Source organism: Vicugna pacos, chromosome X (genome assembly GCF_048564905.1).
Source record: "Vicugna pacos chromosome X, VicPac4, whole genome shotgun sequence".
In the NCBI taxonomy this organism is placed as follows: domain Eukaryota; kingdom Metazoa; phylum Chordata; class Mammalia; order Artiodactyla; family Camelidae; genus Vicugna; species Vicugna pacos.
In genome coordinates, this window is record NC_133023.1 from 67,691,695 (window position 1) to 67,705,310 (window position 13,616).

Below are 13,616 nucleotides of genomic sequence, written 5' to 3' on the forward strand. Positions count from 1 at the left end.
TCTTGGAGATATCAACAAACATTCTAAAATGTATGTGTATATTCTAAAGACCCAGAATATTCAATATGGTACCAAAGAAGAACAAAGTTGGAGGACTGGCACTACCTGATTTGAATCCCTACTATAAAAGCTACAGTAATCCAGAGGGAGGATGTAGCTCAGTGGTAAAGTGCATGCCTAGTATGCAAGAAGTCCTGGGTTCAATTCCCAGTACCTCCATTAAAATAAATAAATAAGTAAACCTAATTACTGCCCCCCACCCACAAAAATAAATAAATAAATAAATACTTAAACAAACATAAAAAGCTACAGTAATCCAGAGAGCATGAGATTGGTCAAAGAATAGACATATAGATCAATGGAATAGAATCGAAAGCCCAAAATAGGACTATGCAGGTACAGTCATTGGTTCTTGATGAAGGAGAAAAAAATCAGTGGAGGAAGGATAGTCTTTTCAACAAATGGTACAGGAATAATTGAATATCACTATGCAAAAAAAGTTAAATAGACACAGAATTTACCCATTTCACAATAATTAGCTCAATAAAGATCAGAGGCATAAGTACAAAACACAATATGTAAACTTAGAGGAAAAAAAAAGGAGAAAAATCTATGTAACTTTGAGTGTGGTAATAAGTTTTTAAATCCAATAGCAAAATCATGATTCATGAAAGTAAATTGGTAGATTGATAAATTAGACTTTATTAAACTAAAAACCTCTCTCTATGAAAGACACTGTTAAAAGAATGAATTTACAGTAATGGATTGGGAGAAAAAATGTGCAAAAAAGACATATAATAAACTTTATCCAAAGTATAAAAGAAATACATAAAACCACAACAGTAAGAAAACAAATATCTCAAATAAAAATGGGTAAAATATTTGACAGACACCTTCACCAATAAAGATATAGAGAAGGAAAATAAGCATATAAAAATTCATTTCATCATTTCTTTTCAGGGAATTTCAAATTAAAACAAGTACAAGATACTAACATACATCTGTTTAAATGATTAAAATTCCAAAAACTAACAATACCACATCCTGGCAAGGATGTAGAATAAGAACTCTTATTCATTGCTGGTGGGATTACAAAATGGTACAACCACATTGGAAGACAGGTTGGCAGTCTCTTACAAAGTTAAACATAGTCTTGCCATATAATACAGAAAATGCATTGTGTGATATTTTCTCAATTGCTTTGAAAAATTATACTCACACAAAAACATGCATGCTAACATTCATAGCTGTTTTATTTATAATCACCAAAAACTTGAAGCTACCAACATGCTGTTCAAGAGTTGAATAGATAAACTGTAAATCCATGTAATGCAATTTCATAATTAAAGTACTTTAGTAATTAAAAAGCAGTAAGTTATTAAGTCATGAAAAGACATGAAGGAAACTTAAGTGTATACTGCTAAGTGAAAGAAGCCAGCAGAAAAAAGGTACATATTGTATAATTCCAATTATTTGACATTCCGAAAAAGACAACGCTTTAAAGACACTGAAATGATCTGTGGTTGCCGGGTGTTTGGGGGGTTGAAGGAGAGATGAATTGGTGATAGAGGACTTTTAAGGTAGTGAAAACATTCTGTATGTTACTGAAGCACTGGAAACAGGACTTGCGTTTCACAAAACTCACAGAACTTTACAGAACAGAGTGAACCTTGATATGTGCAAATTATATACAAAAAATATGAGGTCAGGGGATCCCAGGAAAGAATGCTGACCATGGCAAAAACAATCTAATTGTATTACAAATGTATTAAACTATTTCACTGAAATGAATGTGGGGGAAAATGCTGACCTGTGTAACTTTGGAAACAAGTACAGTCTGTAAGAATAAAGGCAAAGAAACTGCACATAAGTATGCACCACAGTTCATAAAGTTGTTTCCCATGAAAGTAGGGTGAAAATCTGATATTGTTGTGCAAGCACAATGGGATGGAACAATTCTGTAAATAGATGACAAATAATGGGAGCCAGGTTTTTCACTGTTGGAGTGGGAGTTTACAGATAAGCAAAGGGAATAGATTAGATGCAATGCATCCTTGTAGCTTATTTACTTTATGCATAGTAGTTTCTACCTCTTAATCCCCTACCTGTATCTTATCCCTCCCCTCTCCCCTTTCCACAAAGGTAACCACCAGTTTGTTCTCTATATCTGTAAGTCAGTTTCTGTTTTGTTATATTCATTTGTTTTAGTTTTTAAATTCCACATATAAGTGATAAGCTGTATATGTCTTTCTCTGTCTGATTTATTTCACTTAGCATAATGCCCTTTAAGTTCATCAACATCATTGCAAATGGCAACATTTTGGATGAGTAGTATTCTTGTATATATATATCCATATATATATGTAGTGTATTGTTGGTGGCAATGTAAAGTGGTGCAGTCACTTTGGAAAACAGTATGGAGGTTCCTTAAAAAACTATAACTAGCACTAAAATATGATCCAGCAATTCCACTCCTGGTTGAATATCTGAAGAAAATGAAAACACTAATTTAAAAGATACATGCACCCCAATGTTCATAGAAACATTATTTACAATTGCCAAAGTATGGAAGCAACCTAAGTATCCAACAGATGAATGAAGAAGATGTTGCGTATATACATACACACATACACACACACAATGGAATATTATTCAGCCATAAAAATGAAATAATACCATTTGCAGCAACATAGGTGAACTTAGAGACTATCATATTAAATGAAATAAGACAAAGACAAATATCATATGATACTAGTTATACATGGAATCTAAAAAATGATACAAATTAACTTATTTACAAAACAGAAATAGATTCAGATATAGAAAACAAACTTGTATATAGATATATAAACCACAGTGGCTGCACTGATTTACATGGTAACCAACAATGCATAATGGATCCCTTTTCTCCATATTCTCACCAACTCTTGTTGGTTCCTTCCTTTTTGATAATAGTCATTTGATTATGTGTGAGGTGGTATGTCATTGTGATTTTGGTTTGCATTTCCCCCCAGATTAGTAATGCTAAGCACCTTTTCATGTACCTGTTGGTCATTTTGATGTCATCTTTGGAAAAATATCTATTTAGTTCTTCTGCCTATTTTTAATTGAATTTATTGGGCTTTTTTTGGTAATATAGTTGTATGAGTTCTTTACATATTTTGGATATTAACTCCTTATCTGAAAATAGGATCTGCAAATATTTTGTCCCACTATAGATTGACTATTAATTTTATTGATTGTTTCTTTTGCTGTGCTGAAGATTTTTGGCTTGATGTAGTCCCACTGAATGAATTTTGTTATTGTTTCTTCTTTTACTGGTGTCAGATACATAAACAACTATAAATCAATAAAATGAGCTAAATAGAAGAAATGGACAAATTCTTAGAAATGTACAATCTCCCAAGACTGAAACAGGAAAAAACAGAAAATGTGAACAGACCAATTAACAATATTTAAATTGAATCAGTAATAGTAATTTAAAAAACTCCCCCCAAAATATTCCAGGACCAGATGACTTCACAGATAAATTCTACCAAACATTTAGAGAAGAGTTAACACCTATCCTTCTCAAAATATTCTTTATAAAAACTGCAGAGAAAGAAGAGCTGCCAAACACATTTTATGAGGTTACCACCACCCTGATATCAAAACAGATAAAGACATCACAAAAAAGAAAAATTTCAGTCCAATATCACTGAACATTGATGCAAAAATCCTCAACAAAATATTAGCAAACCAAATCAAACAAACATTAAAAGGATCATATAACATGATCAAGTGAGATTTATCCCAGGGATGCAAAGATGGTTCAATATATGCAAATCATCAATGTGATACACCCTATTAACAAACTGAAAAATAAAAACCACAAGATCATCTCAATAGATGCAGAAAGTTTTTCAAAAAAAATTCAACATCAATTTACAGATTAAAAAAAAAATCCAGAAAGTGGATATAGAGGGAACATACCTCAACGTAATAAAGGCCACATATGATAATCCCACAGCTAACATCATACTCAATGGTGAAAAGCTGAAAATATTTTATCTGAGACCAAGAATAAGACAAGGATGTCTACTCCATCACTTTCATTTAACAAAGTATTGAAAGTCCTAGCCACAGCAGACAAAAATTGCAATAAAAGGAATACAATTTGGAAAGGAAGAAGTAAAACTCTTACTGTTTGCAGATGACATGATACTATACATATAAAATCCTAAGGACACCACCAAAACACTATTAGAGCTCATCAATGAATTCAATAAATTTGCAGGATACAAAATACAGTACATAAATTTGTTACATCTATGCAGTAACAACAAGCTATTAGAGAAATTAAGGAAACAATCCCATTTACAATCACATCAAAAAGAATTAAATACTTAGAAATGAATCTACCTAAGGAGGTGAAAGACTCTAACTCACAAAACTGTAAGACATTGATGAAAAAAATTGGAGATGACACAAACAGATAGGAAAATATAATGTGTTCATGGACTGGAAGAATTAATATTGTTAAAATGACCATACTACCCAAGTCAATCTACAGATTCAATGCAATCTCTATCAAAATATTAATGGCATTTTTCACAGAAGGAGAACAAATAATTTTAAAATTTGTATGGTACCACGAAAGCCCCTAATAGCCAAAACAATCTTGAGAAAGAATAGATCTGGAAGAATAATGTTCCCTGACCTCAGACTATACTGGAAAGCTATAGCAATGAAAACAATACAGTGCTGGCACAAAAACAGACACATTGATCAACAGAACAGAATAGAGAGCCAAAAAATAAACCCACACGTATATGGTCAATTAATCTATGACAAAGGAGCCAAGAATGTACAATGGGGAAAAGACAGTGTCTTCAATAAATGGTGCTGGGAAAACTAGACAGATAGATGTAAAACAATGAGATTACAACATTTCCTCACACCATATACAAAAATAAACCCAAAATGTATTAAAGACCTAAATGTAAGTCTAGAAACCATAGAAATCTTAGAAGAAAACATAGGCAGAACACTCTTTGACATAAATCACAGCAATATGTTTTTGAATCTGTCTCTTAAGGTAAATAAAACAAAAGCAAAAGCAAATGGGATCTAATTAAACTTAAAACATTTTGTACAACAAGGGAAACCATTGACAAAAAGAAAAGACAACCTATTGAATGGGAGAAAATATTTGCAAAGATATGATAAATAAGGGGTTAATATCCATAATATTATAAACATTAAAATATAAACAGTGTATGCAACAACAACAAAACAAGGAACCTATTAAGAAATGAGCAAAGACCTGAATAGACATTTTTTCCAAAGAATATCTACCTACAGATGGGCAAGAGGCACATGAAAAGATGCTCAATGTCACTGATCTTCAGAGAAATGCAAATCAAAACCACAATGAGAATCACCTCACACCTATCAGGATGGCTATTATCAAAACCAGAAGTAACCAATGTTGAGGAGGATATGAGGAAAAAGGAACCCTTGCACACTGCTGGTGGGAATGTAAATTGGTTCAGCCATGGTGTAAAATTGTATGAAGTTTCCTTAAAAAATTAAGAATAGAACTACCTTATGTAATGTCTTCTTAATTTTTCTGTAATTCTATAGCTGTTCTACAAAAAATGACATTAAAAATTAATGTAAAATTAAAACATTTTAGATAATTAAAAATTCAGAGCATGTATCCTCTGAAGATAAGCATAAAGATAATGGCAAATAGTGTTCTTCAGACAGAAGCAAAATGATCTCACATAAGTAAGTAATAAAGCACACAATCAAGTTTTGAAAAAGTGAATGTGGGAATAATTTTAAGTTAACATTAACTGTATAAAACAACAGTAATAGCATTATCTTGTGGGAGTTATCATATCTGTATTTGTATATATGTGCACTCATAGATATAATTAAAATAAATAAAAATATTAAGTAGAGATGAAAATGATAAAAGTATTTAAAATGTTCCAAAGTATTTACATTTTCCAGGAATAATTAATTACCAACATATGTTAAATTTTAATAAGTGAATAATTAATTCTAAATCTCTAGAGCAACTTCTAAAAGAATAGCTAATAGTAACCACTTAAAAGTAAAAATTGTATAAAGAAGAAACTTATGAAGAGAAACATAAAATGAAGTATATTTAATAAATTTTTTTCTATAATAGAAGAAAGTAAAGAAGAGATAAAGGAACACAGAATATATTAAAAAGATCACAAGCCAACTTGAATATGTTACCCTTAAATTTACTTATCTCAAGAATCACACTAAAAGTAATTCAAAGCTTTAAATGAAGGATGAAGTCTATTGCACTGTATGGTAGAGTGCAGTTACATCTTGGTTTTCCCAAGCTCTTTGCTATATAAAATTGCAGTTTCTTCCATTAAAATTTGTCCTATATTTCCCCAGTCTTTGACTTGTTTTTTCCCTTAAATGGGGCAGAATTTACACTTTTCCAATATATATCCCAGGCACTAAGAGGTACTGTGTGTTTCCTCTTACGCGCTCTAGCTTTTGCTATCACCATGAGAAAAATATGCATAGGCTAGAATATTCCTCTCAAAAAACATGTTGACAGACATGGAGTAAAGGCACAACAGCCAGTATAGCCCAGCTTTGCCCAGCCAAGGTCAGTTGATCTCCAGCCAACCCAGAGCTCTGTGACTTAAACAAATGCCTATTGTTTTATGCCACATAGATTTTAGGTTTGTTTTTATACACAGTATTATTGTGGTAGAAGTTAATTAATATTAAAATTGGTCCTTAGAAGTATTATGTCATCATATAAACCTAAAATAAGTGAAACTGTCTTTGGAAGGAGGTGCTAGGGATGAGCAAACTTTTGTAGAAGACTGGTAAAATTAAGATGAAAATTATATAATATGTTGAAAAAAAATGTATATCTATATGTGATTGTGAAATATTCATAAAAATTGTTACCCATATTCTCTCAATATAATTAAGAGTCACCTAGCTGGCTGTGTACCCAGCTGAATTTAAATCACAGCCTACCTAAAAATGTGTAAATTAATGGTTATTGTATGTCACTGACATTTAGTTGTATATTAAAAGAAAGAAACTCTAGCATGCAAACTAATGTTAATGCCAATATCACTAAGTGAGACCCTCTTACCTGGCCAATAAATGATGCCTATTCTGAACCTGACCATAACCTTCTTTTTCATTAGATGTGGAATACTGTGTAGCTCCTAACAGGACCCAAATAATTTATGGAACAAGTTTATGACCTTGGCTTTCCCTAGGTTGGTTAGGAAGACGCATAATTGGTTTTCCTTGAGCTGAAGGTCACCTACAGGTAGCCTTAGAAACAGCCCCTGTCAATCAGTTTTTAATGTGAATACGCTGGTTTCCATCAGTTTTCCAATAGTATGACCATTTGGCCATGATATTTGTTAATTCATGAAACATGAAGAGTCAGATTTCTGCTCTTCCCAGTTTAGGAAAAATGCTAGGAAAACAGTTTGGTTCAGGAAGATTTTAGCTTAAATCTTTGCTAATGACATTGTTGGTACCACTGGCAAATTTAATTACAGTCTGAGAAACTTATAAGATGATAGTTTCTTGCCTTTCGTGCTGTGTATCACCTACTTGTACTAAGTTAACATGTCTAAATGACTTGAAACTCTAGATTTCATTTATAGTTGTTTATAAAATAATGGGCATATGCAATTGTCTTAAGTCTCTTATTGGACAATGTAGAATTGTCAGTCCTTGCTGAGCTTTCTGCTAGTATAATCTCTCCAGAATGAGAAAACCAGCTATTAGGACCAGTTACTAATGGACATGATTGACCCAGAGCAAGCAAGCAACCACTCTGACATCACGGGACCAAATATTTCCTCACCTAATGCTATCATAAGATTAATGGTCAAAAGAGGTAAACTGTGAAATAGAATTCATATTTTATGGTAAGACAAGAAAAATTTAAACATAAAAATTTTTATCTGCTCTTTGGCATCTTCTCTCCCCACTACTGGGCATCATGTGTCTGTATTATGCATTGACCAAACCTTCCCATTGGCAGAAATACCTGCTCAGCCATAAAGAGCAACATTCTCCTAGCACCAACCAAACAACTCCTTACAAAGTAACATTTCTTCTTAACCTTGCAAGGGGCTATGATGGCCCATGGCCCACTACTTGATTGTATGCTTAGATCTGGATTGTGTAAACTGTCAGTAATATGTCGTATAATGTACAGCCCTCTGTCTCAGAAATCTTGTATAACTGTACTTTGACCTTTAATGCTTGGTACAGTTCTCAGAGCTTTCTGAAAAGCTGTTCCCAAGTTATAATCCTTAATATGCCTCAAATAAAGTTTTCCATTTCTTTCTTAGCTCAACTGATTAACTTTTCATTGAAAATAATCAATGAAGTTTAATAATGTTTAAAAATACTCCTCCTTGAGGTCAATAAAAATTTATTTAGAAATATGACATTCTAAGATTTTTATGTAGAAGATAATCTGATTATTCTTAGGTTTGAAGAAGAAAATATTAAATAGTTGATAAGTATTTTAATGAAAACTTTAAAGTATCCTAATTATTTCAGATGATAATGAATTTGATCAAGCAAATCTAACTTAAAACCCAGTTTCTAAAGTGTTTAATTGTAGTTATTTTGTCTAAAAAATATAGCTCTCCCAAAATAAGTCCTCAAATATAACATAGAAAATACTAGAACTAAAAAGTTTAATATGGATAAAATATTTTGGAATTTTCCCCAATGTACACCTTTTCCCATAGAAAAGAGGAAATCTTTGTAAAAATTCAATCAATATTCAAATGTCACATTATATTATTTGCTACTTACCCAGCCTGAAGACTTTTTTTACTGGGCACAAAGAGAATGCGTAAGGTAATTTTAAAACATGAGAAAGACAGTCTTTAAAATAATTACCATAAATACTTTAAAATAAACAAACAATGAGAAGTGTGAAAACTGTTTGTTGTGTACCTTAACATGGTACAACTGGTGGAAGTAGAGATTAATAAAAGAGGACTGACTCTATACATATATATTTTATGTAGGGTTATTAGGATTACTGATGTGATGAATGTGGTATGTGAAAGGAAATAAAGAAGCAAAGATAATTAATAATACATTTTTATAATCTGATAGAATTAGATCTCCCTCATCACTCCTCATTTTAAAAATGTTTAGCTCTTCTCACTTATTTATTTTTTTAAAATAAATTTTAGAATCCTTTTGTTACATTTCCTGCAAATTATTTTGATACTTTTTTTGAGATTCCATAGAGTAGGTGAGTCCAGAATAAAATAAGTATAATCTTTGAAGACAAATGCTCTAAAATATTTGTGTTACTGTTCCAATACTGAGATTCCAGTTCATTTCTAGTCCCTTCTGTATCTGTTTTAGAATTTTATATGTTTACCTAAATTTCCATATCTCATATTAATAATTTCAAAACCAATATATTTATTTAAATTTAAAACAACAATCAATACTGATTGGTGAGGATGCATTACTATATGTACCAATTCAAAATCACAGTGGAGGATTTAAATAAATAAAGTAGAGAATTGGTGGAACTAATATAAACTGAAATTTATTATGTGCCAAGCATGTTGCTACCTCTTTTTGATACGTCATATCATTTAATCGTTACAAGCATTTGGGGATAATATTGTTAACTAGATTCTATTGATAAGGAAACTGAGGCTGAAAAACTTATATTATCCCAAGACCTATGACTAGAGAGGAAAAGAATATAAATACACTGATAGAATATTACATTTAGGATAGCATCTCCCAATTGATGTGTTACCTGGAATAAATTGTGTACTTTCCCCAAATCTAGGTAAAAACACTAGACTTGTATTAGCCAATCAAAACCAATTTTCATGACAGCTAGTATCTCACTAAAGTCTGGTAATGTGCTTTAAATGTTATATTGAATGAGTAAACACATCCATAGGTCATGTGTCCCAATTGGTAAAATGGGAAAAAATACCACATTTCTCAGAAAAGAAATATTGTGAGGATGAAACACAATATTTTAGAGAGGCAGTGTATCAAAATGCTTAAAAAAGGTGGATTCTGGATACAGAAAAATCAAATCTAGCTCTGACACTTATAACTGAGTATCATTTTTACTTTAACTCTCAATTCCTTATTTCTGAAAGAATGGAATGAGAGTATTTACATTAATGGATTGTTAAGGCAATTAAATGAAATAACACTTATAAGCCACTTAGACTAATGTCTGGTGTAAAATAAGAGTAAAACAAATATGTCACCAGTATTAATAGTACTAATGCAATAGTAGTAGTACTAGCAACAGTAGCAGTGGGGATGTAAAAATTTTGTGGACAGTCTGATACATTGTTACGTATAAATTGTGAGGAACAAGACTGCTTATGAATAAAATTAAAACACTCCACAGTTATAATTCAAAGTATATTACACAAAGATGGATTTGAAATTAGTACTCAAATCTTGTGATTATCTGCAAAATTAAAGCTTACATTGACTCTAAATGGATATTTCTGAAGGTTTTACAAGTCATAAAAACTATACAATTTAATTAACAGATCATCTACTAGAATTGTGGGTAACTAAGCAACTGTGCTTGGATAATTGATTTCCAATGAGAACATAATTTTTAAACATAACCTTCTGGCACCTTTAATATCATATTTTTGGAGAATAATTTTATATTATTTCCAATAATGTTTGAAAAATAATTATGTCCAAGTAGTGTTTTTATTAGATTTTGAATATGGAAACCTACCTTTCATATATAAATGAGCAGAGCTGTCTATTATTTAAAAAGTTGTATGCTCATTTCAAATTCAGAATTACATCCAGTATTAGTGCTTTTGTAGGTATAGGTGCTAATCATTTTAAATAGCAACATAATTATCAAGTTACATATGCAACTTGGGTGAATTGTCCATTAAAAATAATTAAATATTTGGTAATACAATGAATTGCATGTAGCCTGTGTCCTAGACATTGATCTTGCCAATTAGATGAAGGTGGATTGGGAGACCATTTAAAAACTGTCCTCTTAATTTCCAGTGATGTTCTTTGATTACTTCACGTAGAGATTTTATGAGCTATGTCTTAAAGCACAATTTTTATTTCTCCCAATTGTGTTTTGTATGCAGTGTTTCTATAACAACGACATAATGAAAATATACATTTAGAAATGCTAATCACAAAATACATTTTCCTTCAGTAAAAGTGCAGCTAAAATTCAATTCCTGAAAACAACTTTCCTCCTGGTTTGTACTGATTAATTGGGATATTTGAAATTACACTGCATTCTTTATTTAAACTATGGTCAGAGAATATTAAGGACTAGGATGCTGAAAACAATAATAAAACAGAAAAAGTAAAAATATTAAGCTGAATTAGAGGTAATATTTGACTTTTTCCCTTGCTTTGCAACTGCTTTTTGTCTATGATAAATTATTTGCTGAATAGCCAAAGGCATATCTGAAGCTGTTATACATTGCAAATCCAAAGGCAAACTGTGTAATTGCAGACTACATAATGGCCACAAGGCAGTATGGCACAGTGTTGTGGACAAGAGTTGCAGAAGTTCCCAGGAAGAAGATGACTGGAGTTCAAGAATTAGGTTCTCATATGAACTAGGAGGAGGGTAAAGATATAAATTAGTTTTTTATGCTCCTACATTAAGTATGATTTTTCAGTCACTTAAAAATTGTACAACAGTAAAATATGGAACAAAGACAAGCTCAGTAAAATCAGGAGAATTTAAGGAAGGGGGATAAATTAGATGAATAGAAACTACAAAGTAAAATGACAGAAATAAATCTCAATATAGCAGTTATAATAATAAATATAAATGAGCTAATGCTCTAGTTACCAAAAATATTGCTAGAGAGTCTATCAAAAAATTCAGTTAAAGCTTGTTTACAAAAAATACCAGTGTGGGAGTTCCTGTATGAACGTTTTGGAATTTATTCTTGGGTGTGTCTCCTAACTTTAGCCGTGAATTGATTATGTCATTTCCTCAGCTCTAAAAGGCATTCAATTAGCGTCATTTCACTGGCCAAAATTGTTACAGATAATATAATTTGCCATAGACTTCTGCCTTGAAGGTGAATGTGACATTTGACATTTCGTCAAATTACTAGTGTATTCTTCTATACCTATATTAATGCTTCAGGACAGGTGAAAAAGATTAATATAGAAACATAAAGGGAAGCCACCAGATTTCTAAGAAACATCAGTATGGTTAATGGGATTTGTTTTAACCAGCTAAGTTCAGGACACTTAGAGAGCATGGCTTAGAGAACATACTGAAGTTTTGCCTCATTCTGCCACCTAAAATTTTGCTGATAAGAGTTTTAAAATAAAAATATTTTAGCCAAAGCCAAGGGGGTTGGACTATGCAAGTAGGAATTAACATAGCAGGCTTGATCTTTTAAAGAACCTACTTAGCCTACTTAAACTGCTGTTCTTTGGCTGTCATTTGGGAAATTGGTTATTTGAAGTTTTCCCATACCAATAAGGTTGTTTTGGCTGCCTATAGCACTAAACAACTGCTTTAATTTGGGGAATTGGAATTTTGGTGGTTGTATCTGATAGAATGCCTAAATGACCAGCCCCTATCAAAATCCTTAGGCATTGAATTTCTAATGGGTTTCCCTGGCCAGAAACATTGCACATAGATTACTGCATTTTTTGTTGTTGTTGTTGAAGAAAAGATTACGCTCAAGCATGTTCCTTCAGAGGAGAAAGAAAACGTAAGAATTCTGAATATCTCCAGAATCTGAATGATGTGTCCTTATGCCTTGATGACCAATATAATATGCCACAAACAATTCCTGATTTACAATTTTGACTTAACAATTTGATTTACAATTTTTTAACTTTATGATGGTGTATAGGTGCTACACATTTAGTAGAAACTGTACTTTGAACTTTGAATTTTTTTCTGGGTTAAAGATATGTGGTATGATTCTCTTTCACGATGCTAGGCAGTGGCAGTAAGCTGCAGCTCCCAGTCAGCCATGTAATCACAAAGGTAAGCTATTGATACAATTATAACCGTTCTGTTTTTCACTTTTACTATGAAATTCAATAAATTACACTAGATATTCAACTCTTTATTAGAAAATAAGTTTTGTGTTAGATGATTTTGGCTAACTGTAAGCTAATGTGAGTGTTCCGAGTGTGTTTAAGGTAGGCTATGCTATGATGCTGGGTAGGTTTTTTTATCAAATACTTTTTTGACTTACAATATTTTAAAATTATGATGGTTTATGGGAATATAACCCCATCATAAGTTGAAGAAAATCTATATGAATACAATTACATCTGGTTCCTTTGAGCTCTAGTGAATCACTGAATGTGGGGGTGGCCATGGGATCCGTGACACATGAACGAATGTGAAAATGATGTAGACTTCCTATTGGAAAATATATAAGCAAAACCAAAATGAATCCATCTTTAAAACACTAAAAACAATTTATATTTAGTCTTATATACATCAAAAATCTTTTCAAAATGAGCAAAATGGTGAATAGGAAAATCCAAGTTCTTGTTCTCCTGTAGAAACATCAGAAAAACAACTAGAAACTGGC